General features: G+C 48.8%; 1 protein-coding gene across 5 annotated transcripts in view; it reads left to right on the plus strand.

The window, feature by feature from the left end:
- Positions 1-26403, plus strand: part of PTK2B (protein tyrosine kinase 2 beta) — a 122733-nt gene that overhangs the window by 26023 nt on the left and 70307 nt on the right. For 3 of the 5 annotated variants that reach the window (XM_004775100.3, XM_045078361.1, XM_045078363.1), the window contains exon 1: positions 24865-25076. The exons of 1 other annotated variant lie outside the window; for it this stretch is intronic. The gene's annotated coding sequence lies outside the window, so the exon portion shown is untranslated. Of the gene's footprint in view, positions 1-24864; positions 25077-26403 lie in introns of those variants that run through there. One more of the 5 variants, XM_045078362.1, reaches the window with a different exon arrangement.

A 26403-nucleotide genomic window follows, 5' to 3' on the forward strand; every position in this document is an offset into this window, starting at 1 on the left:
TTGCAGGTAAACCAAACAGTTTGCAAGGATTGGTCCTGTACCAGCTTGTGCTCTGTGGCTAGCAGGTATGCTTTTGGGAGGACCATTTAACTTGAGAAATAGAGGGAAATGGTGATATCCATAGTGCTTGGGAGTTGACAGGGCATAATTTGTTATGGCTAGGACGAAAAAAACTTTGCAGAAAGAGGAAGTGGCGAGGTCATGAATTACACGTCAGTAAATCATTTTTGTACTGCTGGACTGTTTGACAACAGTTATTACATGAAGGAGATAACCGAGCTGGACTTCCTGGTCATGCTGCCCTGTCTATAGGATTTAACAGACCAGTTCATGTGGTTACTGGTTGTTCTTTCTTTCCTGGGCTTGAGTGCAAAGTCAGCATCAGTGGCAATCTTCTCACAGAATCATCCCTGATTTTCAAGAATGATATTTTTCCTGTACGGTGTGTGCTAAAATTGAAAGCCCGCCTCTGAGTAAATGGTGTTCTCAGAGTAGATGGCTATTTTTTATTCTTCCTCTTCACTTTACAGGTGATCCTTTTGCTCAAAAAGAGTCTCAGTGCTTTAATACTCGGCAGGTGGGTACGTAGTAATGGCCTCCCAGAGATGTACCTGTCTTAGTCCAAAAAGCTGTGACTCTGTTAACTTACAGGGCAAAGGAGACATTGCCAATGTGATTAAGGTAAGGATCTTGAGAGAGGGAGATTCCCAGATTATCTGGAGAGGTGATGTAACAACAGAAGGAAATGTGTCCAGAGAAGCAGAAAGTCAGAAAGAGAAAAAGAGTTGAAAGTGCTATGCTGCTCACTTTGAAGGCAGAAGAAGAGACCAGGAGCTGATGAATGCAGTTTCTAGAAGCTGCAAAAGACAAGGAAAAGTATTCTTCCCTAGAGCATCCTGAAGGAACATAGCCCTGCTCGTACCTTAGGCCTTCTGACCTCCTGAACTATAGGATACATTTGTGTTATTTTAAGCCACTAAGTCTTCTGACCTCCTGAACTATAGGATACATTTGTGTTATTTTAAGCCACTAAGTCTCTGGTAATTTGTTACAGCAGCAATAGGGAATTTAACACAACTACCTTTCTGGAAAGCAATTTGGCAGCATGCACTGAGAAATAGAAAAGAGTTGATGCCTTCTGACTCAGCCATTCTACTTTTAGGATTGTCTCTGATGAAATGATCAGATATGCAGAAATGTCCTTACATATTAAGATGTCCATTACAGGATTATCTCTAGTAGCGAAACCTTGGAACTACCTGAGGGCCCTTCTGGTGGCCTTGTCTTTACTACGGTTCCAACAGTGTTTGAGTGAGGAATACGGCCCACCCGGTGATGACCGTCCTCCTTTGTGTTGTAGTTTCAGGAATATGTTGCAATCACAAGAAGGGCTGGCCTGTGTTAGAAAATGGCCATAGTTGTGAATAAAGACCAAAAAAAAAAAAAAAAAGAAGAAGAAGAAAGAAAGAAAGAAGGAAAGGGAAAAAAGGGAGGGAGGAAGGAAGGAAGGAAGGAAGGAACAGACCATGGTGATAGCCTTGCGGTCAATCTACTGATTCAACAATGCTCTTTGAGCATGCTGGTCCTGAGCCACAGCTGAGGGTACAGAGACAAAGGACACATAGGGCTTTTGGAGAGCTGCAGGAGCCTGGCCCAGGAGATGGTTTTCAACACAAAAACTTTTCAGAAAAGGTGATGTTCCACTTAAAACTTGAAGGATCAGTAGGAATGAGCCATGGCAGAAGAACCAATTCATGGAATGCAGCTCTTCCCCCAATCTGGGCAGGCACATCACTGAAAGTGGAGGTAGAGCCTGGTGCTCACCAGGAATTCTGAAGGTCTAGCCACCCTCTTGTGAAAGAGCTATAATCAACAGCCAAGAACTGGAAACAACCCAGATGTCCTGCAGTGAGGGACTGGTATATCCATACAATGAAATATTACTCGGCGATAAAAAGGAACAGACTATGGATGGATGGTTCTCAAGGGCATTATGCGTCGTGAAAAAAGTCAGTCTCAGAAGGTTTCCATCTATTAAATAACATTCTTGGGCTAAAATTAAGTCAGGAAATGACAGATGTTGGCGAGGATGCGGAGAAAGGAGAATCCACCTACACTGTTGGTGGGAATGCAAGCTGGTGCAGCCACTCTGGAAAACAGCATGGCGGTTCCTCAAAAAGTTGAAAATAGAGCTACTCTGCGACCCAGAAATCGCACTACTGGGCATGTACCCTAAAGATACAAACGTAGTGATCCAAAGGGGCAGGTGCACCTGAATGTTTATAGCAGCAATGTCCACAATAGCCAAACTATGGAAAAAACCTGGATGTCCATCAACAGATGAATGGATAAAGAAGATGTGATGTGATATATATATATATATATGTATATACACACACACACACACAATGGAATACTATGCAGCTATCACAAGAAATGAAATCTTGCCATTTGCAAAGACGTGGATGGAACTAGAGGGTACTATGCTAAGAGAAATAAGTGAATCAGAGAAAGACAATTATCATATGATCTCTCTGATATGAGGAATCTGAGAGGCAGCGTGGGGAGCTTGGGGGATAGTGAAGGAAAAAATGAAACAAGATGGGATCGGAGGAAGACAAACCATAAGAGACTCTTAATCTCACAAAATAAACTGAGGGTTGCTGAGGGGTAGGGGGTAGGGATAGGGTGGTTGGGTTATGGACATTGGGGAGGGTATATGCTATGGTGAGTGCTGTGAATTGTGTAAGACCGATGATTCACAGACCTGTACCCTGAAACAAATAACACATTATATGTTAATAATTTAAAAATTAAAAACTAATATTCATAAAGCAAAACTACAGAGATGAGGAACACATTAGTGGTTGCAGAGGTGGGGGTCCTTGTGACTATCTTTGTGACTATCAAAGGCTTCTTTCGTTGTGATGGAACTATTCTGTATCTTAAATGTGGAGGTAAGATGAGGTAAGATGGCATAGGACTACACACACACACACACACACACGTCCATGTAAAAGATGGTGAAAATGGACTTAGGTGTGCCATCTCGTCCCAGTATTATAGGGATGTCAGTTTCCTGATTTTGATATTACACGGTACCACTAGGGAATGGTGGGTCAAGAGCACAGGGCACTCTGTGTGCTATTTTCGCAACTTCCTATGAGCTTATAATTATTTCAAAATAAGAAGTTAAAATAGCCACAGACAAAAATTCCTCTGCCTGATGACACTTTTTTGTCCCCAGGAATTTTTTCACCATTCAATAGTTCCAGGTCAACTTCAATTGGTGTTTGAAGACCTCAGTTGTCCCCAGCATTCTAGACACCTGTAGTGGCCACGTGGTATAGGGAGGTAAAGCAAGTCACTGACAGCAGATGATTCTCCCCCAAATCTCCAGTGCCTTGGACCACCCTGTGCCTGCCTTCTCCCTCAGCAACTGTCAGGAACATCACTTCCCAACCACCAGCCTGTGAGGAAATTGTCCATGTTTGTGAGACAATCTGGATATGTTGTGAGAGCCTGGCTTTCTTTTCTCTCTTTTGCCAACTCTGGATGAGAAAGGGGGAGCTGGCCAGTGAACAGGCTGGAGAAAGGAGGAGGCTTTTTTGGAGGGGATCTCAAGGTGGAGTGAAGAGAGATCGCCAAGATTAAGGGAATTGGTAGAGTAGGTGCTCTGGCCGTAATCAGAACACATAGGCCAGGAGTATCTGAATTCATTCACTCAATCAGCACGTGTCTTTGTCTCTTCAGGCTGCTGTAACCAAAATACCAGACACATGGCTTAAACAACAGACATTTATCTCTCACAATGCTGGAGACTGGAAGTCCAAGAACAAGGCTCCAGAAAATTCTGTGTCTGGGAAGAGCCTACTTCCTGGTTCTTAGACAATCTTATTTGGCTGCATCCTCGTGGGGTGGAAGGGCTGAGGGAGCTCTCTGGGGTCTTCTCTATAAGAACACTAACCCCATTCATGAGGGCTCCACCTTTGTGACCCGATCATTCCCAAAGGCCCCACCTCATAATACCTTCACATTGGGGGTTAGGATTTCAATGCATGAATTGGTTGGGAGGGAACTCAAACATTCAGTCTAGAGTACATTTATCAAGTACCCAATCTATGCTAGGCCTGGTTTGATGTATTGGGTTGACAGGGTGAAGAAGGGTCCCTGGCTTCACAGAGATTATATCAACAGTCTGAACTCAATCTCTATCACTCACTAGTCTTGTGACCTCTGAAAAATTCCTAAATGTGTCTGAATTTTGAGTTTTTCTTCTGTAGATTGCGTTACTAATCCAACCTCTTTGGATTTCTGTGAGGTTGCATAAGATGTGTGTAAGTGCATAGCACAAGACCTTAAATGCAGTGGGCTTTCAGTTTTTGCATTAGTTCTCACTGTTCTCCCTCTTTGCTCACATTCTATAGGGACTGAGTCCCACCAGGCCCTCCTAGGACTGTAGGCATAGCTCAGTCTTGTAGTTTCAGTTGAATTGAATTTACTCTACAGTTCTGTGGAGTACAGGCCAAGTGAAGTTGGGAAAGAGAAACTTCTTGCTTGCTTCTGTTAATCTTTTGCTTTATATTTTGAATTCTTTCCATTTGGGTTAATTTTTCCTTTTTAGAGTCATTTCCCTATAATTGTATTTTTTAATTTATTTTTTTTCAAATTGAGTTTGTTTTCTATCTCTGCATCAACTCACTTTCATTTAGTGATTGTCTGGTTGATACTTTTCTACCCCCTTATTTTCAACTGTTCTGTGTCTTAATGTTTTAGGTTTGTCTTTTGTGAACTACGTAGAGCTGGATTTTTTTTTTTTTTAATTGAGTCTGAAGGTCTTTGTCTTTTAAGAGTCAATTCAGGCTTTTTAAAATTTGTTAAGAGCTCTGTTTACTAAGACATTTCTGCTATATTATTTCACATTTGCTTTTTTTCCTACCTTATTGCCTCTCAGAAGATTGACAGTGTTTCTTTTAATCCCTTCTTTTTCACCCTCCTGATTTAGAAGTTACATATTACAATTCTATTATCCTAATTGTTTTGCTCACTTTTGGCACATGACTTGAAAATCTCCCATTGGCCAATATTGCTGCCCTTCTCCCCAAAGTGGAAAGACCTTATGAGGCTCTGACTGTAATCTTTTTCCTTCCATTTTCCAAACTACTGTTAACTCATGTTTTCGTGTTTCCAGCTTTTCAATGTCCTCCTTCCCGATGTGGCCATTAGGCTCATTCACTTGGACTTGTCATAATATTTTTTTTCCTATTTAAAGATTTCAAGTATACTCCGTATAGTCCTGAATTTTTCTATTAACTCCAGTCTTGATTGTCTAGGCCATAATTTGCATCTGCTGAGCCTCCCTCAGTGTTGGTTGTCTGCCTGCATAGCTTATCTGTTTGGGGTGTGTGTGTGTGTGTGTGTGTGTGTGAGTGGGGAAGGGAGTCCTGTGTATTTCTGATTCCGCAAGGGTCCTGCAGAGGTATGCTTTTTCAGAGGAAACATCTGAATCACTCGTCACCACTTCTGGCTTTGTTTTTAGTTTAATTCCTTGGATTGGACTTCGCATCCCACTTAGGTAGAATGGCACAGGTTTGGGGATTTTTCGTTTCTTTCTTTCTTTAACTGGGCCCAGGCAGAAGCTCTCTCACCTCCGCGGGTTGGTGAGCAGTTTCTTTTCTTTTCTTTTTTTTTTTAAGATTTTTTATTTATTTATTTGACAGAGAGACAGATCACAAGTAGACAGAGAGGCAGGCAGAGAGAGGAGAGGAGGAAGCAGGCTCCCTGCTGAGCAGAGAGCCCGATGCGGGACTCGATCCCAGGACCCTGAGATCATGACCTGAGCCGAAGGCAGCGGCTTAACCCACTGAGCCACCCAGGCGCCCTGTTGAGCAGTTTCTGGTGCCTCTCTCATCGTCAAATCATTAAAGCAGCTGTTCATTCTCTGTGCTCAGTCCCCACCTTCCAGCCTCTGCAGTGTGATGACACCACTCACGCAAACATCAACCCCACCCCCCACTCCGCCCCAGCTCCTGAGGTGTCCACAGCCTCAGTTTCCCCTCAATGCTCTGGACATGAGCCCCTTCTATTTCTGATACCTGCCAATTTCTTCTTTTCAGCTTTGGTGAGATCCCATTTGATACATTTTATCCAGCATCACTACACATTTGGAGTGGGATGGGCCTCACCACATTAGGTCTGTTTCTCGCAGTTACTGTAAACCACATGCTCACACCTTCCTACACAGGTGGCAGGCCAACACGTTATCCATCAGCAGATGTCATCAAGTCCAGGGCCACAGGGCTGAGTGAAGAAACTCCATCTTCCCTGCCCTCCCAGAACTTAGCATCCAAAGAGCTAGGCTGACTTGAATCAGGTGATCTAAGGAATCCATGTAAATGTGCAGTTCTGGCAGATGTTGCTAAGGACAGGCACGTTGTTCTAAGGCAGTGGAAGCTCCGGGGGGCCTGACTGCCAGCGGTAAGGAAAGAAGAAGCCAAGATATCACAAAGGCCAGAAAACAGCCTAAGGAGGAGTTCAGTGCAAGGCGCAAGGTTGTCCCGAGGGCCCTCCCTAAACCCCCTGCCCTGCCATTGCTGTGTCATCCGGTGATCTGGGAGTCCACTTTCTCTCTGACGGGTGGCAGGAGCTCAGGGTGATTAAACCCTACAGGTACAGGCTACAGAGGTGGGGGTAAATGGGAGGGGGGTGGTAGGGGCAGGATTTCCCCTGGCAAGGTGTCCTGAAGTGCTGGGAACTACCTCAAAATTGTGCCATATATGCTGTGAATGACAAGAAAAAAAAGGATGTGAAAAACCTGTGTGAAGACCATCGTGTCTGGTATATTTGGACTAGCAGGAAGGAGGGGGGAGAAAAAGGTCAGAACTGTGTTTCTTTTGCCCTCTGGGTCCAGAGCTGGGGATTTCTTCTTCCAGATGATAACCAGGAAAAAGGGTCCTTGCTTATTCCCTAGATAAAACTTCTGGTCGTTCTCATAACCAGTGGAGGGATGAAGGGAAGGGTGATGAGGATTGGGCTATTTAAGGGAGGAGCCCTGGTCTGGGAGGGCCGGGGTGCCCTCTCTGTCTCCCATTGCCCCGTGGGACTGTGCGTAAGGGGCGTGGGGTAGACAGGCCCTTGCTCTGTAAAATTAGGAGGTTGCTTTAAGGGACCCTTCTATCTCTGGCCTCTAAAATGGGCTCCCCAGGGGAGATGGGCTGCTGATGAGGCCCCAGCTCCCCTGCATTTCCAGGGTTCCCAATGAGCTACAGTCCCTTGGGCCTCCATACCCAGATTCCTGGGGCTTTGGAGCAGCCCCCTCTTCACCTCCCCACCCCCCACTCCCACTTCCTGCCACTGATAATACCCAGAATCCAGCACCCTCCCTCGGAATTCTCCTCCTCCTCCTCACATCCATCTCTGTAGCCAGCTCTGCCCAGTTGTGCCAAGAAAATGCAGTCTCTGCTCACAAAAATTCACTAACCTGCCGGGGTGGGAGGGGGTGGCAAAGGGGAGGCCCTGGTCTCTCTTTGGAACTTCCTTTTATGGACATGGATTGCTGTCCAGTGCCTGGCAGTCCTGTTCTCATCCAGGTCAGGCCCTGAGCCTCCTGTGGATTCGCTGACCCAGCTCATCATCCCGGAGGCAGGGCCGGTGGAGTTGGGAAGTCAGAGCCTGTGGCCGGGCTGGGAGCTTGCCTTTCCCAGAGTCTTGTCCCTCCTCCCCCTCTTCCACCCTCCTCTGGGCCCACCTGATCTCTCCTCTCCACTTCCTGGGCGTGATTCACCCTCGGCTCCCTGTCAGCATGGTAGGTATGTGTCATTTCCTTATGCTGGGGAGACCCAGACTTGCAGTGCACCCCCTCTTTCAGCCGTGTGACTGAGAGGGTTGGACCCTCGAGCCCACTGCAGCATCCCATTAGGGGTTTGTTGTTGGGTGGATGTATCACCTGTGGGAGGCGGTCTGTGTCTTCAGAGAGATTTGGGAGGAGCTGGAGCCTTGGGCTGCCTGTGTTGTCCTGTTTTTTTTCCACCCCACCACTGTCCCCCAGAACGGTTCTGCCCTCCCCTCCCCCCTCCCCCACCATCAATGCTTCCACAGGATGCTTTGGCCTTGCGGGTCACCCCTTTGCGGCAGCCTGCCCCTCCCTGGGGAGCCTGGTGGGAGGAGGCTGGGCCCTGGGCTGAGGCAGGGGGGACCCACTTTGCAAGGGCCCCACATCACTGCCATCCAGGTCAGTGTTTCTCTGTCAGACCAGTGGCAAGCAGAGCCATCCCCTTGTGAAATCTAGAACCTCTAGGTGGAAATGAGGTTCAGTAAGTGCCGGCACTGACCCACTTCTTTGTGACAACACGCCCACAATGTCCGCATGGCCAGAGTTTGGCTGGGAATCTTTGTGATATCAGCTGCTGAGGCAACTCATCCAAGGATAGGTAGCAGCCTCTCCTGCTCCCCTAGTGGTGGCAAATGGGGAAAAGTACAGAGTACCGCGCTGGCCCTGGGAGACCTCCCTGCTGGCTGGGGTAGGGACTGGATAAGGGCCAGCTCATCCCGTCAGACCATGGTCCTCCTGTGGGCTCGGACCCCACTCTGAGCACCCTGTCTTGAACTAGTGGGACAAACCTTGCTGGAAGTATCTAGGGAGTGAAAGATCGGAAGATTTTGTCTTGTGAGAACTGTTTGAAGGGCTGACACGCTTTAGAGTTGGAAAAAACAAGAAGGAGCAGCAAAGCTGTTTCCTCACATTGAGGGGCTCTCAGGTGAAAGAGAGAGGTATTTTGTTATTTGTGTGTCAGAAGGCAGTCCCAGAACATTACAGAGGAGTGTATTGGGGCTGAATATAAAAGGCTTTCTTATAATTGGAGCTCTGTGCAATGGAGCAGGCTGCTAGCATTCTGAGGTAGCGAGTGCCTTATCACTAAAGAATTCAGGCAGAAAGTGGACAAGAGGGCCTCTCCTGCACACTGCTCAAGTCTGGACCCCCCCTGGCCTCTGACAGCTCTTCCCCCACCAACTAAGCCTGTGGAGTCTCTGATTCCCAGTGAGTGCTGCCCTCTCTCCCAAGGCCATAGTGTTTCCGGAGCACATCTTCACCTTTCTCATCACACACCCAAAGGGATGCCTGGCTGGCTCAGTCAGAAGAGCGTGAGACTCTTGATCTCAGGGCTGTGAGTTTGAGACTCATGTTGGGTGTAGAGATCACTTGAAATCTTAAAAAAAAAAAAAAAAAAAAAAAGGAGTTCCAGAAACTTCTACCACATGCTGAGCTGGTACAGCCACTGGGGAAGTGTTTCTGTTACATGTTTCTGTGGACTCTTACTGGTCCCTCCACCCACCCCCAGTCCTGCAGGTCAAGATTACTCTCCCTCGTGCTGTGGAGGAGGAAGTAAGGAAATACCCACGCCACTGCAGGGCAAAGATTAGACCCAGAGGCTGCCTTCCTGTTCCCAGGCATGGAGCGTCTGGGAGCCAGTCCCACGTCCCCAGACGGGTGGCCTCGAGCTGAATCCTTCAGGCAACTCAAATAGCTGCCCATCATTGTCCCATTTTACAGAGGAGGAAGCCAAGGCGCAGAATCGCTGTAACTAATGCTGGCAGGCTGGGTCCAAGGACCCACAGGGGTTCCCGCAGAACCAGGCAAGAGTTCCCAGTGGCTATGCAAAGGATAGAAACCAAACTCGAGCCAGCAGGAGGTGAGAGCGGAGTTGACTGAGAGGAGAGAGAGAGAACGCAGGTCCGGGGTGGCCGGGAGACTCAGAAAGGACAGAGGGAGTCTCATCTTTGGAGTCTGGGATTTTTACTGAGGATTGTGGTCCGGTGTCCACACCTTCTCAGGCCTCCAGAACCAGTTCGAGCAAAGACAAGGGCCCAGGGGTTATTCCTTGGAGCGTGGTGGTCTTGGTGTTGAGACATCTGGGCCAGTCGTCTGGAACAGGCATATGATGGCTTCTTCGGGTCATTCTCCCTTGGTCCTTCCTTAGATGCTCTCTGTCCTAGAGAAATCGTTAACTTCTTGTCCTCTCTTACAAGGACGACATACACTGTTTGCATTATGAGGCATGTATAAAGTGGGGGAGCATGTCCTAACAAGAATAGGAGCAGGAAATGGAGCAAAGGGGAGATTTTTGTGGAGTCCTTCAGTTTCCTTTGCTGAGAACAGTGTCTGTGACACACTAGGAAGGGGCAGAGCCATCCTGTAGCTCTTCCACTGTGAGTTTCAAGGGGCATCCCACAGGCATGCAAGGAGGGGCCCTGTGTAGCTGCAGAGTGTGTAACCTGAGGGACTGCCCCATGGCCTTTCAGTTCCATGCTCCTAGGTGAATGATGGTCAACTCCTTATAGTCCAGTCCTGTGCTAGATACACCCGGGCCCAGGGCAGGGGGCAGTGTATAAGGTACTATTCCCAGTCTACAAGAAACCTACAGTCCAAAAGAGGGAGCATAGCATGGTCATAAGAAACAAGATGTGCCTCAGGGAGGAAGAGCTCGTCCTATTGAGGGATGAGAAGGAAACTTTATGGCAGAGATGGAACTGGAACGGGGCTTTGCAAAAAAGAGCCTCAGAGAGGCAGACACGGGGAACATGGAGATGAGAATCATTGCATTCCATGCCATAAGCATCAAACGGAATTGAGCCCATAAATTCTTGAGCTATTGTTAAGCAAGCGTGATTAGCCCTCCCACTAACTCTACCCATCCAGGCATGGCCCCAGTCCCAAATAGAACTCTCCAGCCCAACCTTCTCATCTTTCAACTAGATGAATAGCCCCAGCAGGCTCCCATTGCCTGGAGAAGGTTGCAGGCGACACAGGTTCCCTTTCCAGTGGCTACCAATTCCCTGTGGATTCTGCTTCTGAAATCTCCTTTTATCTCCCTTCATTGTTACTTCCCGTCCTGGGCGAGACTCTACTTCTTCTTACCCTAATGGATGCATCAGCCTCCCAGTGGCTGCCCCCAGGTCTGTCTCTGCACAACTGTCGGGTAGAGTCACCTTTATAAACCTTGGCACTCTCTCTCAATCCTGAGCAAGCCTTCACTTTTTAGCTGTTCGCCTGCATTCCTTGTGAGTTTTGCTGAGCACGCTTCCCACCCACCTCCTTTGTTGCCTGGGTGGCTCATCCTGTTAAGCTTCTGCTTCGGGCTCAGGTCATGATCCCAGGTTCCTCGGTCTGGCTCCCTGCACAGCGGGAAGCCTGCTTCTCCCTCTTCCCCTGCCCCCTCCCCCTGCCGATTCATTCTCTCTCTCTCCCTCAAATAAATAAATAAAATCTTAAAACAAGCATACAAACAGAGCTATCCAACACCCACGCTGCCCTCCCCGGTCAGGTGAGGGTACCCCTTTCTCTTTGGCCGCTCCCGAGTCTGATTTGATCTGTGCCTCTCTTGTAGCACTTACCACACTCCATCCTGTGGAATTCATCCACAGACGCGTCTGCCTGTCCAACTAGGTCGTTAAGTTCCTGCCTCACACTTCGCTTGCCTTTCTATTCTCTGTCCTGTCTGCCCATGCGGCGGGCACTCCGTGATCTTTGCTGACTGATGACAATCACAGTCCCTGGGGCCCAGCCCCAGGCCGAGGGAGACCAGAGGAGACCCTGGGAAAGCAGCTGCACACAGAACTGACCCCTGGTGTGGAAAAGCACACGCTGTCTATGGGGGAAAGGAAATAAAACAGTTTTCCAAGAGCAGGGACCAGCAGAAGCCCGGGTGGATTTCTCCTCAATGTAACGAAGTCCTATATGCTTCCGTGAAAGTTGGTGTGGTGTACTGGTTTGGGAAGGAGACGGAGCTGCCGTGCCCTAGCTCTATGTCATCGAGAGAGTGATTGTAACCTCTGTGTGCCTCCGTTACCCCACATATAACACGGCAGGAGGATGGTAGTTCCAACCTTTCTGCTTTGTTTTGAGAATTAAGTTCCTATTTGTGGCTGGCAGATTAAAAAGTCCTAATAGATGTCTGTTATTTTAAAGTTATCACTAGTAGTAGTCTGTGCCTCCCCGAAGGCAAGAAACACATCTTTGAATGAGGGAGGCCAGAGATGCCGCTCAGGATGGGGACTGTTGGGCAGAGTGGTTGGAAATCGACCTTCCTGTCCAAGGCCACCAAACAAACCCCTGGAGGGTTGAAATATGGGAAAAGGTAATGAGAGACTGCGGAGTCCAGAGAGACAGATCCCAAACAACCACCCCAAACATGCCTTCCATTTTTACAGCACCTCCCATTGATCCTGCCCCAGAAGTATGAGAAGTCTGGCCCTCAGTCCCAGCAACACTTCCCGTATGTCTTCCTTACACTGCCACATTCCAGACGTACCAACAGAGCTTCTCAAATGCTTTTTCAAATACAACAGTGACCCACCTGATACCCACTTCCTACGATCCACAGAAAATGTGGAACCCAAAGGCAAGTCAAGACTAGGTACTTGAGTCTTACGATGACCCGAATCCTATTCTAGAATATCTCGGGGTACTCTATCCCATCCCTGACCCGAGGCTTAGTTCAACCTGCCTGAGGACAGGACCCCTCTCAGCACCTTCTACCCCATCAATCTCTCCATCTGCCACAATCTGAATATGTACCCCCATGAACTCATATGCTGAAACCCTGCCCCCACCAGGGTGATGGTGTTAGGATGGGGGGCCCTTTGGGAGGTGACTAGGTCACAATAACAAACCCTCGAGAATGGGATCAGTGCTCTTACAAAAGACAGGCGAGCAGGCTCCCCTCCATAACGTAAGACACAGTAAGAAATCTGTACCCCTGGAAGGGGGCCCTCACTAACTGTGGTGGCACCCCAATCTCAGACTTCCAGCCTTCAGTGAGAAATAAATGTCTGTCATTTATAAGCCACCCAGTCGTTGGATTTCATTAGAGCATCCCTACCAGACTGAAACACCAATCCAGTGTGCCCCCAGTGCAAGTCACCTGCCCTCAGTGGGGAGGCTGTCTGCTTTGTCCAGGGCTTTGGACGAATTCCCACGCCTCCTCCTTCCCAGCTTGCAAGTTTTATGCTAATCTAGTTTATTTCCTAGTAAAGTTAACAGTCTCTGCAGACAACATCCGACTTCTAGATTTGGGTGCCCCGGGTCTCAAGGTGGTGGGCCAGTCCTTGCCTAGTTAAGCTGAGGAAGTCTTTTGGCTGCCTAGACCAGGATCTGCCAGAAATCCTGCAGGGTTCGTTAGATCATTCTAGGTCAAGATCAGAGGAGGCAGAGGTTTCTAGCTCCTGCATTTCCTCTCGGTTACCTAATCACACTCCTGGGGAGAGAGTTCCTGAGTGGGGTTCTTGTGCCATTCAGCCTATGCAATATGCAAATAGCTTGTGACTGAGCCCGGGTCCCTTGGGCAGTCAGGAAGTCCCCATTTTAAACTTCTCAGTTTGTAGAGCTGAGGCCAGGAGAAGATCTTGCCAGCTTGGGGGCTCCAGCTCTAGTCTGTCAGGGCTTTGGTGTTTGTGGGTCTGAGTTTGTGGAGAGGAAGGGATACTGCCGGGCAGGAAGGGAGGTCAGGGACTGTGCCCAGGGGACTGGCAGGCGGCAACCTAAGAAGTGACACTGGGTGCAGAGGAGAGGAAAGGGGAGGCTGGATGCGGGCTTACTGCCATTTGAAGCCTCAGCTCAAAGAGGTAGAAGTTTGCTGAAAACAAGTTCTCCAAAATTCTAGAAAGGTCTGGGCCTTTCCCATTTTTGGAGGTTCTCTGGGTTAAAAGAGAAGAAATATCAAAATAAGGCAACAAATATCTGGATGTATTTTAAGTATTTACCTTCACTAATTATTAGTTTTAGACACACATGTATGCACGAGCATGCACACACACACACACACACACACACACAGAGGGACTTCAAGAATGGACTCATTTGGAAGTAATATCAGGGGCTGTTTATCCTGTGTGGCCTGAGCCCAGAGGCCCTCTTGGCTTTGGAAGTGGCCCAGCCCTCCCTGAGAGATCCCCCTCCCCTTCGGAGGGAGCGAGGGGAGACAGGTGGAGGTCCCGTAATTCTGGGCAGTTACGAAGTGCAGAGCATGTACCCTGGAAGGTGGAGATGGGGAGGCACGGGACAAATCAACCTTGTGAGTGTCTGGGCTTGTCTGGGTGTCCCTGCTCGGCCAAAGATCTAGCTAGGCAGGAACACTCACCCCGACACGTGCTGTAGGCATTGGTGGGGAATCTCTCATCAGAGTCTTATTGAGTTCTCCTCTGAAGAGAGGGGACAAAAGCAAGTCCTACTGAATGGGACGTGGTGGAGTCAGGCCCCGGTCAGGCCTACTTTGTAGGTGGGATTGACCTTTCTGTGGGCCCAAACTCACACTGTTCTCATTACTGGTTCTAGGGAGCTGGGGAGCATAGTCTCACTCTGGTGGTTATTTTGAGGGCTAATGCCCATGTTGACTTGTTTCCAAGGGAGGTAATGGAGGGGAAGAGCTTTTTCCCCAAACTGCTTGTCTCTCTGCTCCCTTCCCACTGAGCCCGCTTCCCAATGAGGCTTCACTTTTAGCCTTTTGCCCTTGGTCTGCCATGCTCCGTTCCGCAGGAATCCCCCCATCCTTGACACCCAACCAACCTCCTGCTTTCCATCCACTGATTCCCTCACCTTGCCCCTTGGCTATAAATCCCCAGCTGGCCCTGCTAGGTCTGGAGATGAGTCTACACTCTCTCCCCATTGCAGTGGATAAAGTCATCCTTATTGGGTCAGCAACATCTGCTCCATTGCTTTTCTTTGTGACCGCACCTGTATACATGCAAACTCTTAACAGAGCATACGTAACCAATCTGCATTTGTTCTGTTGGGTTGTTTCATTATCTCTCCTGTGCTCAGAGAAGCTGCTGGGAAAGGCTGTTCAGGTCCGGGGACAAGAGAGCCATCAGTCACCCCTGGCCATGGGACCCCCTGTCAGGAAAGAGTTGAACACGGTCCCTGGGGCTGAAAGTGACCGAGGGACCCCTCTCTTTGCTCTGCAGCTGGTCAGCTGTGTATTAAGTCCTGGGGATTCTGGAAGGAGCCACTACTGCCTCTGGCTGGGAGGGAGGAGGGGAGCTAGCAGGGCAGCAGGAGAAAGGCCCCCGGGAGTGTCTCCCTTCTAGGCTCTGCTCTTTTCCCTTGGAAAGGACTGTTCTAACCTTGGTTCCTGCAGAAGCACTCTCTGTCATTAGAGGCGGTTCTCAGCATATCTATTTTGGAGCTGCAGCTGGTTGCTTCTCAGAATAAACAGAGCTGTGATATTGGGATAAAAGAAGAACGGAGTAACTTCTCTTTACGCCCTCCCTCTTCTCAGTGGTTTCCAACCTGCACTTCCCTCTTCTCAAAGGCCCTGCCCTAAGACCCCTTGCCTCTCACTCCCTGCCCTGTAGCTTCCATACTGCAATCTTGTAATCACATGTCCCCTCCCAAGCACATAGGGGCCCCTGTTCTCGCCAGTCTCTGTGTGAGGCTCAGGGGCTGTAGGGCCTGCCAAGAACTCAATGTCAAGCAACACAGAGTTCGTAGAGTAGGGACTTCCTCCAAAGAGCATAAGAGCTGATCCAGCCTTCAGGGTTTTGCTGGAGCAACTGAGGTCCTCGCCGGGGATGTGCTGTGCTCTGGGTCTCAGAGATCCTGGGGCTCAAGGAAGGAGCTGGAACATGCTGACCGTGCACCCTTCCGCTTACCTTAATGTGTTGTGGTGCGGATGGTTGTTGTACTATGGTCATTGACAAGGGAGCTTGGTGCTTTAGGGACAGGAGAAGTCAGATATTGTTGATTTTGGACAAAACAGATGTAGGGGTTCCCTTGTGTATTTTTTGGACTGAAATGGCTTCCATGAGGGAGCAAGCAATCAGGGATGTTTTCCAGTTACTTGGGTTTGGGAGGGTCTGGTTGTTAAGGAGCAGATGAAGAGACTTGTGTATGTGGCCCCATTCGAGGCCAAGTTACTCATTGTCTGTTGCTGTGCTTTCCAGCCGAGTGGGTCTGACAGCGCCCCCATGATTGTGCGAGCTCTGGCCTGGTTTTGGTCTGTCTGGAGCGCTTCCTTCACCACCTGCATTTATCTGTTGGCCCGCTATGTGGGGTTTGACCACATGGGGTTACAGAGACAGACCCTAAAGAGGTGGTAGTCTCTGCAAATTGTACAGGTCTCCTCCGAAGTTCTTCCTTCTCGGGGTGCAGAGCGGTCAGCCTCACCTCCGTTCCACTGGCCTCGCTGTGTAGGTGCCAGACCAGCCCGTGTGTTGTGTTACCTGAAGCAGCCCTGGGGAAAACCGAGTGAACCAAGACTGCTGCAGCAGGTTTCCTCTCTTGCTTTTGTCTTTATTTTTAAAGACGAAGCTGTGGTTAGACTCTCAAATTAGTCTTTAGAAACCTTGGTGGATGGCTTGGTGGCAAAGCTGTCAGTGTGGGGCTGGGTGAGGGGTACTGGGCCATGAAGGAGCTGCCCTCGGGGGCATCCCTGTGGGTTGAGAGGAGCTGTGGTGCGAAGGTCAAAGTCAAGCACTGGAGAGGGTCCTGTGTCTTCCATGTGCAGTTAGAGGGGCCCAAGGATCAGGAATTTGGGTTTTGAGCTGAAGTGAACTTGGGGTTGTGTCTCAGCTCCACCATTTCCTCATCCTGTGACCTTGGGCTGCTGATTTAGTGCCATGGAGATTCCATTTCCTCATGTGTAACAAGGGGCTATTAATAGATCTATTTAAAAAAAATTCATTCCTTAATTCAAGGTATAAATTACTGAACACCTCCTCTTTGTAAACACTGGACCTGGTACAAACTATAGTGGTGGGAAGGCCTCTGTCCTCATGACACTCATGTCTTCTGGTATATCGATTATATAGGGAAAAACATTTTTAAAAAAATATATATAAATATAAATAATTTCAAGTATATTTTAATGAACTTATATATAAATATATAAAATTTATAAATATATGTTGAATATTTATTAATACATATATTTGTGTTATGTTATATATAAGAACATATAAATTTATGCAATTTTCATATATATAAATAATATATAAACAAATATGAATAAAATATATAAAAATTTATGTACACTATTTTTCTTTTTTTAAATATTTTTTTATTTGAGAGAGAGAGAGCAGAATGAAAGAGAGAGCAGGAACAGGGGTGAGAGAGGCAGAGGTAGAGGGAGAAGTGGGGCTTGATCCCAGGACCCTGAGATCATGACCTGAGCCAAAGGCAGATGCTTAACAGACTGAGCCACCCAGGCCCCCTGGTGGGCCATGCTTGAAACACAAAAAGTGCTTGATAAATGGTAGTTGTTATTGTTATTACATTCAACACTGGAAATATGGTATAAATGATCAAGCAAGAACAAAAAAAGTGGTTTTCATATAATACAGTGTTTAGTTTCTTCCTGAGATTTGTAGCTGTCTTTTCTTTCGGTTAAAGAGAGTGTCTTACTCTCCTGAAGAAACAGAACCAATAGTATATATGGATCAGCAACAGCAAGCTGGAGACCCAGAACTATCCACAGGATAGTTCCAGAATGAAGGCCAACAGGCCTAAGACTCAGGAAGAGCTGAAGTTTACATTTGAGTTCAAAAGGCAGGAATCTGTTCAATGCCGCACTTGAAAGGGTGGCAGGCAAGAAGAACTCTTTCGGGGTGCCTGGGTGGCTCAGTGGGTTAAAGCCTCTGCCTTCGGCTCAGATCATGATCCCAGGGTCCTGGGATCGAGCCCCAGATCAGGCTCTCTGCTCATCGGGGAGCCTGCTTCCTCCTCTCTCTGCCTGCCTCTCTGCCTACTTGTGATCTCTGTCTGTCAAATAAATAAATTTTAAAAAATAAATAAATAAAATAAAATCTTTTTTTTAAAAAGAACTCTTTCATGTTCAGAAGGAGGTGAACCTTTTTAATTCTAGAAGACCTTCACCTGATTGCATGAGGCCCACCCACATTAGAGAGAGCAATCTGCTTTACTCAATGTACTAACTCAAATGTTAATCTAATCCAAAAACTTTACAGAAACACCCAAAATAATCTTTGACCAAATATCTGGACATCCCATAGCCCAGTCTAGATGACACATAAAATTAAGTAGCACAGGGAGCCATGGCTACAGAATGCTATAGCTGAGAAAGCCCTTGGGTTGCCAGGGTACTGAGTGACCACCCTATCCTGAAGGGGAGAGGAACCCTGGCTGGGGTTGGCCCTCCTGATGGAATGCAAATAGTTGTCCCGGGGCTCAAGCCATTCCAAAGACACGTCTTTGTTAGTTTACACAATGTTTTGTAAATTTATGCCAACATTTAAAGGTTAAAAAGTTCACATAAGAAATCTGAATATCCAGCTTCTCATGAAACACTAGAAGCGGGCCTGTGGGGCTCAGGCGTCCATTTTTCCATGGCAACCATCAGCAGAGGTGCCTTGAGTCGTGGTAGGAAAACTCATTCCCCTCCAGCGAGGGAGGCACTTCTTAGACCATGTCACCCTGTCCTGGACACTTAGAATGAAGACTCAGCCTGCTCCTCCAGCCCCTTCCCCCTCACAGGACAGCCATGCTCCACTAACCCCAAGACTGTGACCAAGTCTGCTCACCTTTCTGAGATTTCACCTTTCTGAGATTCAAAATCTCCTGAAGAACTAGAAGTGGTCACATGGAGTTCAGGCATCTTTTTAGGTCCAGGTCCTATCTTCTTCAAGCTTGACTATCAGAGATGGGCCTTAAATGAGATCTGCTAGAGCCATGGAATCGCAAAAAGCTTAATTCTCGACTTCTGGGGCACAAGGAAGGAACTGGAAGTGTTTAGACAGGAGAAGACATGCCCCTAAGGAAATTGAGAACTGCTTTGAAAATAGCTGAAGGGTTGTCATATTGAAGAAGGAAGGTCTGAGCTCATTTTGAATGTCCCCAGAGGCCAATATTCCAACCAGGGGCCAATAGCTGAGAGAAGTCAGGTTTGTGGTGAGCATAACACAGACTTTTCTAGCTCCTTAGAAGCAGAGAAGACTGGTGCCTAAGGCAGTTAAGACCCCATGGGCTGAGGGGGCCATGGGGATCTTGAGGGGCATTCCTTTGCCAGACTGGAAGTTGACCAGGTCAGGGGTTCCAAACCTTTCCTGTGGGAGGTACACATAGACAATGAACATATCTGTACCTTACATGGGAGATAGACTGCCAGGGATGTGAACCCCAGAAGGGGTGGCCCCCGGGCCTGGAGGTAAAGACCACGGCAGATCCAATTTGAGGATACTCAGGATTTATTTTAAGCAGAATTTGTTTGGTACAGTGGGAAGACACGAAATGATTCTTGGAGGAAGTTTATACTCACTAGTCCCAAGAAACAGGAGGCAGAGTATGCCAAGCAGAGGGATCCTATTGAGAAGCCCCAGTGTAAGTCAGGGGGCACAGGGAGAGGGGAGAAATGTGGCCATGAGCCTCTCAGGTGTTTTCCTTGGGAAGGGATGGTGAAGCAGGGCAAGCAGGTCTAGAATTATTAGCTGGTTGGAGTCATTTCAGCAGGCTCTGGGGGCACAGGGACTGTCCCTAGTTGTGTGCTACCTGTCCCCGGGGTGATTAGAGCAGGTGGCTTGGCCCAAGGAGTGAGAGTCCAATAAACGAGGTGATGGGTGGTGGAGCTCCAGATTGGTTGGTTTATGAATGAAAGGCATGCTCTGGAGAACTGGCTAGCACAAATCCTTCCAGAGTCAGAAGGGCCCCAGAGGTCAAAGCGCCAAGCACAGAAACTAGGAAACATGGTTAGGACAAGGCCCAGCCCACAAGTCCTGAGGGGATCCTTTTCTTCAGGTGCACCAGGAAGAAGTTTCCATGGCCTTCCAGCCCCAAGGTGCTATGGTCAGCACCTCCAGCCAAAAACACCCTGAGAGTCCAGGCTTTCTCTCTGTCTGTATATAGGGGACTCTAGGCTCAGAGAGGTGAGCAAATTTGTTAACAGTCTCAGGGTTAGTGGAGCATGGCTGTCCTGTGAGGAGGAAGGGGCTGGAAGAAGCAGGCTGAGTCTTCATTCTGAGCATCCAGGACAGGGTGACATGGCCTGCATCATTGGGGTTCCCATTGGGGATAGTGAAAAGAGGGGAGCACTGCAGTCCCTACCGGGTCAGTTCTCCTGGTTCCCCGTACCCTGCCCCAGATGCACAAGGAAGACTTAGAGCCAGAAGCAGCCTGGACAAAGACACCACAGCTCAGTCCCAGCTTTGTCTGCCTGGCACGGAGCATCAGACTTGAGCAGCTCATTTCCCTCCTGGCATCAGCCTCATTGGCTGTGATGCATTCCTTCTCAAACTGCAATATAACACCCTTCCTGCTGGAATGAAGATTCCTGTTCCATTGTGCCCTCACTGCCCCAACACACTCATCATTTATTCTGATGGGTAGATCTCAAATAGGCCTCCTGTATTTGCATACCCCTGAAAAGCAACCAGGGTTTGGAAACCACCAGACTGGGAGATCTCCTAGACCCCCTCCAACGCAAGATCCCACACCATCCTGATCCTCTGGGCTGGTCCCTGTGGGGTCATACCGGGGAGGCAGTGGAGCAGAAATGACTTCTCGGAGTTCACAGCTACCAGTTAGGGGAGAGGAGGAACCAGAAGCCAGATCTCCTGACAAGATACTACCACCTCAGTGACTTCAACAGCAGACCTTTGTTTCTCACTGTTCCAGAAACTGGAAGTGCAAGATCAAGATGTCCACAGGGTTGGTTTCTCAAGAGGCCTTTCTCTTGGTGCACAGATGGCGGTCTTCTCACTGTGTCCTCACCCCGGTCTTTTCTCTGTAGACAGCTGATGTTTCTCTGTGAGTCCAGATTTCCTCTTTTTACAAGGCCTCCATTGACCTGAATCACCTCTTTAAAGGTCCTATCTCCAAATACAGTCAATTCTGTGGCCTTGGGAGTTGGAACTTGAACATGCAAAGCCTGGAAGCCTGCCTGGTGGGGCGGCATTCTTTCCTCTGCTCCTCATACCTCTCCCCTAGTGGGCCTCTTCTCCCCCACTCCATGGGATGCACTCAGCGCTGCTCCCCACCATGGGTGAGCCCTGCATTTACTGAGTGTACCGTGCCCATCCACATCCAGGGCCGTGGTCTACCCATATGACCTGTTGGTTCCCAGCAGGGCCGTGGGCCATGGCAGTGAGCGGGGCAGCCTGTGTTTGGGGTACATTCCCCTCACCTGGCACACGGCCATGTGCAATTAGACACATGACAAACAATGGCGATGCTGATGGCAGTGATGTTGAGAGCTGAGAATAGAACCCCGGAGTGGGATGTTAGTCTGCTCCGCCCACACTATGGGGACCAGCCAGCTTAGCACAGGGATGAGCAGGGACTAGAGGTCAGAGTAGACTCAGTGGCCAAACAGGAGGCACAGTGGTGATTAGAAGACTCTGGGAGAACATCTTAGGGGATGCTCCTTCAAAGCCTGTGTACAGCTCTAAAGTCCGAGGGACCTGAGACCAGAGCCAGAGAGCTGGGAACTTCAGGGCCGACCTGGCCAGCTTGACTGCCCCCCTACCCAGTGCCCCTGCCGAAAGACTGAGTGGCCTCTGGGGGTGTCTGCTTGCCATCACTGATGTCAGCCTGGCTCGTCCAAACTCATCCATTGAAGTGGGCATTAAAATGTGTATGGACAGCAGGCAGTCTTGGTATGAAATGATCTAGGACAGCCCACCCTACCTCAAATTGTCATGTGTCTGCAGTCCTGTGTTGAGAACCAGGACTGGCCGTGCAAAGAAGGGAGGCGGCGCGGCTCAGGTGGGGCAGCTCCCCAGGCAGCACCGGCACCTCCCAGGAACAGCTGTAGGAAAATTCCTTGACCACATCATAGAAAGGGACTCTCCGGTACTAAAAACAGCCCCAAACTGGAACCAGCGGGTTGCCTTTGACAAGACTGAGTCGCTGCCTTCGAAATGTTTGCGTAGACGCTTGAACCAGAGGAACACAGATGAGTTGTGATTGTGACCAACCCTTGACATCAGGGGTTCCAGGTTCACCAAGTGTGGTTCTATACGTTATTTGTTAATATTCATAACAGTTCTAGGGAAGATCGTGTTCTCACGTCCAGCTTGGGTGGGTGAGCTTGCTGAGGTTCAGGTTGGTAACAGGATTTGTTCCAGATGTGTTGACTAGGCAGGGGAGACCTGGAAGTTGTGCTTCTTCTGCTCCCTAATGTGGCACAAACCTGCCCCTCCTGGAAAACTCCTTTGGCTGCCAGTTGGGAGGCCATTGTTCTGACCCTTTTTCTGCATTCTGTTGAGTGTGGGCCTGCACCTTTTCGGAGCCAGCATCCCCTCTAGAGAGAAGAGAAAGGAGACTGGGCAAGTGCTTTGTGAACTGCCACTCAGTCCTCTGTGTGTGAGGAAAAAGTCCCTGTGTAAGGTCACCTTTGAAATTAAATGCCCTGTCTACCTCATTCTGGGCAGGCAAGCACCTAGGCTCGGGTTGGAAGAAGCTTCTCCCTCATGGTGGGCAGGGTGAGGTAACCATCAGAGAGGTATTGGGTATGGTTGTGGAAGGTTCTAGAGAACAAAAGCTTCCACCCCCGTGTGACTCTGTACCTGACCTGGCTGGTGTCATCTGCATGGTTGGTCTGTAAGGGATCGCTTGGTCTCTTGTACTTGCCAGGGCATTCACCCCGGTGACAGGGGCCTCCCAACAAAGGTTTCAGTGGTTTTACCCTTCAGAGGGCCTCTGTGCTTGTTCCCACAATCAAGAGTCCAGCTCTGTGTCTTTGGGGAAGTCACTCATCATCTCTGGCCTCATCTACAAAACAAAGGAGGTAAAAACCCAATTAGTTATAAGGCCCTTCAGAGCTGATTCTCATCACTGGTGAGTTTATCATTTTAGTTGATCTGTTTTCCCTGATATCAATATCCCAAGTCATTACTCTTTTTTTTTTTTTTTTTTTTTTTTGTCTCTCTATTTTCCCACCCCTCACATTTTTTTTTCTCAGGCAAGCATTTCTCCTGCAAAATCCTAAGAGATTTCCTGTAGGTAATGATTTTAGCTCTCAGAATTTTAGATCCAAGAGGGCACTTTGAGAAGCATCTAATCTGATCCTGCAGCTTTACCCTGGAGTTCAGGGCCCCTGAGAAGTATTTTGGGGGTTCCGCCAACACTGAAGCATTTTCCGCCAGACAGTGAGGAGTTAAACCGTCTCAGGAATCGGGCTATCACTTTTAACAGTTTGAAATATTCATGCTTTAGACTTTGTTGGAAACATGTTCCTGTCCCCTAATCTCTTCACTTTCTCTGATGAGAAGCCTGAGGTCCCCACAGGTGAGGTGAGTTGGCCACATTATCAAAGGATCATTCTGGCGCTGAAGTTGAATGTGATTCAAAAGACTTAAACATTATTGTTTTTTGTGTGTGCATGTAAAGGATGAGAAAATTCTCAGTCAACAGAAGGAAAGAATAGAATGAGGGGTGGTGGGGGAGCACTGGAGGCTCTTGAAGACCTCAGTGTGGACAGAACAGCCACCATGAGGGGAAGGGCCCCAGGGCTGGCTCCTCTCACCCCCTGCCACAGAGCACTTTCTGGGTTCTGCTGTGCTCTCTCTCCCTCCCGCCTCAAGTCTGTGGTGAAGCTGTGGAGAAGTAGGTTGCTGTTCTTTTTTCTGACTTCCTGTGTGCTTCGGAAACCTCAATGAAATAAGAGCTAAAGGCAGAAAGGGCCAAGGACTGTTATGTCAAACATAGACTTATCCCTGGCATGGGGGGTGGGGGGAGCAGATTTGTGATTTTCACAGACCAGAGCCCAGGACTGTAGCCCCTGGGCTCCCCACCGGGCTGCTAGGGAAGTCACCTGGGGCTGGAAGTAGGAGGTGGGCACCTCACTCTTTTCAGTCGTGGCTCCAGTATAGCTATACAGATAGCCCAAGTGATTTTTTAAGAACTATTCATCATTGAGGCCAAACCCATTAAAAAGGAAAACTCAATTACCTTTCCAGAACAGCTGGTGCATTTTCTCCGTGTCTCCCTTTCTGCCTACAACCTCCTTGCAACCATGGCAGCATGTTTGTATAGCGGGTATGTGTATAGTCTTTCGAGTTTTTAATACGACCTTGATTGCAGAAGCCTAAGTGGGCTCCTTATCAGTTACCTTTCCGGGCAGACAGGAGTCAATGAATGAGTGCAGCTCTGTACCTCTGTGAGAAGGACAGAGCTATGGGGAAACACCCTGCATTTCTTTTCTCTTTCTATTCCTTTTTTTTTTTTTTTTCCTTTTTAAAGATTTGTTTATTTGTCAGAGAGAGAGACGGAGCACAAGCAGGGGGAGCAGCAGGTGGAAGGCTCCCGCCGAGCTGGGAGCCCATGTGGGGCTCCATCCCAGAACCCTGGGATCATGACCCTAACCCGAGGCAGCAGACACTTAACCAACTGAGCAGGTGTCTTTTTTTTTTTTTTTTTGATGACACATTGCTGAGCCCATAAACCCCCATTCTCAGAGCCTCGTATTCAAAAACAGTGTCCCACAGCAGACCCTATGGGTCAGTTCTTTCTTGGCCTAGCCAGGACACCTGGCTTAGTTTCTATGCCTGACATGGATCCATGAGATCTTTCCTTTCCATAGCCCTTTAAAAAAGGTAATAGTAATTTTGCCTTCCTTTGGGCTCAGAAAATTTGGGATTGGGTTTTTCCCTTTGTGTTTTATTTTGTTCTTCTAACCAGGGAAGAAAAAGATCCTCCCCCAGTTGGAGTAGTGTTTGGGAAGATGACTCTAGGCTGGGGGTTTTTCTCACCGCCGCACTCGGCATTCCCAACTATGACTGGAGTTTTAAAAGATCAGGGTTCCCTCAAATTTTCTGAGCTCTGAATAACCAAAACCACCTATTTCTTCTCTTTCTGTCCATTTCCCAATAATGGGCTTGGGTAACAAGAGACTGAAACAGAAACCGCTCCTGTGCTCTGAAGTAAAGGCTCAGAGACACCCAGGAAGTTCGCATGTTTGAGAACGAGTTCTAACGATAGGACCTGGCCTGGTAATGAGAGGCCTCCAGACAGGGAATCAGGAGACCACGGTCCCAGCCAAGAGTCCTCATGTGTCAGCCTCTTTGAAACTCAGCTCTCCCTTCCGAGACAAGGGCCAAAACCGCTGCCCCACCTGCACCTCTGCTGCCTGTGGGTGAGTATCAGAGTCACCTGGGATGCCAGTAAAATGTACACGTGGCTGGATCCAGCCCCAGAGGTCTCCACTCACTAGGGACGGAGCCTTGCAATGTGACCATCTGTTTATGTCTACATTGTTACCAAAAAATTATTCAGATCCTTGTTAAAGATGGTAAGGAGGACTTTATTTGGGAGGATAGAGCAATGGGGTTTTGCTGGAGGGGAAAGTCATGAAAATAAAACGAGGAAGAGTAGGGATTGATAGCTAAGAAGCAGGGTAGGGAATCCGTGGATGGAAAAATTGCTAAGAGTGTAGGGTAATTCTTTTCTGAAGGGACATAATAGGATTGCTGCTGAAGGCGGGCCAGGGCAATCTGATATTACCTAGGCGATGCGGATGGAAGGGGGGCGGTGGGAAATTGAACCAGATATCAAGAAAAATCAGCTGCGGAAGGTGGGGAATTCTGGTTAAGGCCACCTAGCAGGAGTCTTGCTGAAGACCGACTCCATGAGGACAGAGACGGAAGCCGAAGCTCGGGGCTGGCCGAGCGGAGGGCTCAAAGGAAGCCGGCTGAAATGTGGTCAAGGAGAGAGTCTGTCAGTGTACAGTATGTATACTGACACGTGTGCACAGAGCCAGGGTGACGCAGCTGTGGGACCAGGTGCTGTCTGAGACCGTATTGGTATTATAGGTCCAGCAGTCTGGCCTTGTCACGATTTAGGATATAGAACCCAAAGGACAGTACCAGGAGGTGTCTGTGGGCCGAGCACGGCTGCCTTCACGGGCAGCCCAGGGCCCTGCATCCCTGCAGGGTGTGGGGGTAAAGAGCCCCAGCTCTGCTCTCTACTTGCTCTGTGGCCTTCCAGAAGTCACTCAGCTCAGCCTCACCTCCTTCATCCGTGGGATAGATGACACAGTATGTTATGAGTGTATAGCAGTGTGTTATGAGCACCGAATGGGCTCACTGTGCATGTGAGGTGTGGGCCTAGGGTCAACCTAAGGAAATGCTATTCATTCTAGGAAGTGAGCCCCTTGGTGTGCATGCAGCGGTGGAGGAAGGAAGAGGACACGCAGTCAGGGTCCCAGGGGCATGGGGCTCCCTGCCGTGCTGCCCACGCTCTGCTTTCTCAGAGGACTGTCTGCAGTCACAGAGAACTGTCTAGTCCTGGGGCTCTCTGCAGATCATACTGGGCTACCTCTCCTCCCTATTCACCCCGGATCCTGAGTGTAGAGAAGATCCAGAAATCTGGATTTCCAGGGCCTGTTTGCTCTCTCTAGTCTTGCTTTTGAGGCCAGGGATTGGCCCCTCCTTCGGGGCTACATGCAGAGCCCAGAAAGGAGG

The sequence above is a fragment of the Mustela putorius genome, unplaced genomic scaffold (assembly GCF_011764305.1).
Source record: "Mustela putorius furo isolate JIRA1106 unplaced genomic scaffold, ASM1176430v1.1 tig00000242_pilon_pilon_pilon, whole genome shotgun sequence".
Taxonomy (NCBI): domain Eukaryota; kingdom Metazoa; phylum Chordata; class Mammalia; order Carnivora; family Mustelidae; genus Mustela; species Mustela putorius.